Here is a 3,923-nt window from a genome sequence, read left to right as displayed (position 1 = left end):
GTCTGAGGAAAAACTCAGAATTTTAGAAATATATACATTTTACATTTTAAGAAATCTCTGTAAATTGCTCTGCACCGAACTCTAATTGCATTTTTATCTTCATCTGTTTCAAATTACAAATTATTAATAATTGTTGATGTTAGGAGTTTTCTTTTAGCTGCAGATGCTCATTAAGGAATGCTGTTGTTGCTTTTTAGCTAGTAATATTTTTGTTTTCTTAATTTAAAAAGTAAATTATTTTTTGTTTATTTGCAATTTTAATATTTAATTTTACAAAAGGCTTAAATGAAAGGTTTGCAGAATCTGCCAATTTAAAAAAAAATCAATTAAACCAGTTAGTCCAAATAATCGTCAGAATAAACAATTAATCGTCAGAGTAACCGATTAATCGTCAGAGTAACCGATTAATCGATAACTGAAATAATCATTAGGTGCTACCACACAGCTTTTCGAAGTGGAAAGCAGAAGTTTGAGGTTGTGCTTTCAGCCTCATTTGGTTTCCTCGGCTGTTTCTCGTTGCTTGAAATGTCTCTTCCTGTGACATCACTCTTCCAGCTAAGTGGTCCTCTTCCTCTCAGGTGAAAAGTATCGCTTGCCGCTGCGCCTGCCAAGTCAGGAGTGCAGAAAACTTTAATTTCCCTCATTCTGGAGACAGTGCCAGAGATTTGGTGTCCATTAGCCAACCCTTGAAACACGAGCTAACGTGGACTTGGACTGAGCCGTGGTGGCATTATCTAACTCAAGAAGCAATGTATCATCTTTCATATTCCCTTTCTGTTCTGCTTCCACTTTTCCTTGTCCTTCCTCTGTGAGGGAGTCGTTGAAGTTCCAGAAAAAAGTCAACTTGCCTGGACTCGGGCCATGCAGTGCATTACAGCGCACCTCTTCTTTGCCACCCATTAACTTGTCCTTCACGATGCGTCAGTGGCTCGTAAACGCCTCGGCACTTGAGAACTCGAGCTCCCCTGCTCTTAAATCCAAACACCAACAGTCTGTAAAACATCTTAACCGTCCTCATAGATTTGCACTGTTGCACATTCCCTGTAGAGTGAAAATGAGACCATGAGTCAGCAAAGGTGTTTGCAAAAATGCAGCATAAAAAAATTGGTTCTGCCAGTAGGAGTAAAATCAAGTGAAAGCTGCCAGTAGGAAACCGAGTGCCATCCATTCAGTTCAGTTAATTTCTACAGTGCTAATTCACAGCTAAGGTACTTTCAAGACACTTTGCAAAACAAAAAGTAATTTCAGTTCAGACAAACATTCAAATTGATCAAGTTATTGTTCCTTTAAATTGATCCAATCAGCTTTAAAGCTGCAGTATTTAACTTTATAAAAATGTTTTTACAGATTTGTTTAAAAACTTTCACCATATTGTGAAAGTGTCTCATGAGATTGATAATCTGTGAAAGATTGAGTTCCTCTGCTCTGATCTCAAACTGCGACACAGTTCACTGCTTAGTGAACACAGAGTGAAATCCACAGACGCAAACACACAGGCTACATGTCCATATTAGCTAGCAGAGAAAAGCTACATTAGCAAAGCTAACTTTTCTAGTTTGGCAGTAAGTACTACAATAAATATCACTGATATCTATGCTAGTATTACACAGAGGTGGGCAGAGTACTTAAAAATTGTAATCGAGTAATATTTGTTATCTAACTGTTTAGTTGGAACCAGGTGAGAGCAAGCTCTAAACGTGTGGCTTTATTATTGTTGTCATAGCAACTCCACAGCACCTGCCTACCAAGATGGCTGTCAGGTACAGAAGTGTGACGTCACACTAGAACCATGTATTTACTTCACCACAGCAAAATTTTGCGACTCGAGTATATTTCCTTTTTCCTTGTCCCAGGAACATCTTGTACGTACATTTGCTGCCAGTTTCTTCGTCACCGCGGCCTTTAGTGCTTAGAGTGCATGCTTATTACTTCTTTTTACACCAAGGAGTGTTTCATGAAATCTGTTCAGAGCTGTCAGTCACAGTGGAGGACGAGTGCAAGGAGTCCTGAAGGTTAATGGCTGAGGAAATGCTGAGCGATTTAAACACCATATGGATAGGCTCATCATCTACAAGCTGTTCAAGGTTGAACCCATCCAGAACACTGTAGGATTGAGATAATAGCCTTCTTTGCCCAACTGTTGTTAAGCTACCAATCTCCTGTCAGCTGCAGGGGAACTGATAAGCACTAGGACCCAAAACCCTGCACAACTTTCTGCTTCTGTCTCCTTTCTCAATCTTTGACTCATTTTCTCTCGTTCGTCACTCTGTCAGGTACACAATGCAGAGGTGTTGATGTCGCGGCGCATGTTGATGTCTTTCTTTTCTTCTTCTCCTTCGCACCAACACCGTCTTCCTTTTCTTCGCTCCTTCTCGCCATTCCCATTTCTCTTCCACCGGAGAGCGGCTCGCCCTCAAAGCCATCTGTTTCCAGGCAGCCTGCGAGTGTTGCTGAAATATGTAAGGCCTAATTAATTCAACCAAATTGTTTTAGAATAGATTAATACAATAATGGCAGCTCATGAAAGGTTATTTCAAGTACACCACTCAGCTAATCTCATCAAAGGGTAGATTTTACTGCTCTGCACTCAGCGAACACCCACTGCCATATAGACCCTCGCGTCCAGGAAGGGATGGAAAGTTCTCTGTGTAGGAGATAATTAAAATTAAAATGGTAAACAAGGCCTTTCTGTTGACAATAATGGACTCAGAATGAGCATAAGCTCTGGCCATTCACCAAATTCAATTATTATCCTGTGACTCGGGTTGCTTTGTGTCTGAAAGTTGAGTGAAGACAACGGTGCATCCATGTTTCTCACTACATTTCTTTTCTGCTCAATGCACCACAATGGAGGGACTGTTTTAGATTTTTAGTCCAGATAAGGATCACCTTTGGTAATATAAAGTAAGTAATATATGATGATAACTGGAAAAATCCTGCCAATTAATAATGGAAATCGACAGCTGATCCTGGTTTGTGTTGGTAAAAAATGACTTGAGGACAGTCACAAAAAGGAAACAAAAATCTGAAACAAAACCTCATCTCTCCGCTTTCCCAGGAGGCAACAGGAGTTTTCTAGTTGCTCCTAGAGAAGCAACTAGAAAACTAGAGAAGCATCTCTGTCCAGATGCTTCTCATGTGTCCAGCTGCTCCTGGACAACTTATCACCTGTCCAGGAGCCACAGGCTGCGGTGAACATGAAGCCTTAAATACATTTTTTATGTACTTTGAGTCTCTGCCAGGGCAGAAAAGTTTAAATTAGTCTCTCCTGTTTTTGTGAATGTATCTTTATATTCTGTTTGTGTTTATTTTTCAACCGTTTCCGTTTTCTGTATTATGTCTTTTGTACGATTACGTCACCGTATTTGCTAAACGAGGTCATGGATCCGCCATTTTTACTTCTTTCAGTGATTTTATTGTCCAAGTTCAAGGAAGCCAAAGCTGCAGGTGGATGAGTGAAACTATCAGGCTGTTGGGTTATTAACCCTCATAAGCCTCTTCAAAGTGCTGGATTTTATTTTTATTGGAAATGTTGCACTGCAGCAACCTCTGTTAGCATCAAGACTTCGTCTGATTGAGCGCCGGTTCCTTCTGTCCACAGAAACGAGACACAACTGCAAATGACACTAAAACTACAACAAACAAATCTTAACTTAGACATTATTGTGTGTTAATATGACATCCTGGCTGTTGTTTTGCTAGCAGTGACTTCTGCTAGTATGCTAGCTGTTAGCTTCTTGAAGACATAAACGTGCTGCTTGTTTTGAATATATGAACTGGGATTGTTTTTGTTACTTTTGCCTTGGGAAACAAATGACCCAAACACTTGATGCTAGCATTAGCTCAGTCGCTAGCTACGCTAAGGACAAGACAACTTCATTCAGCCATTTTGGCTCAAACATGTGAGCGCTTGAGAATAGAAA

This window comes from Poecilia mexicana, unplaced genomic scaffold (genome assembly GCF_051168715.1).
Source record: "Poecilia mexicana isolate PSO_F unplaced genomic scaffold, ASM5116871v1 scaffold_22, whole genome shotgun sequence".
NCBI lineage: Eukaryota > Metazoa > Chordata > Actinopteri > Cyprinodontiformes > Poeciliidae > Poecilia > Poecilia mexicana.
Note: the sequence above shows the minus strand (reverse complement) of the source record.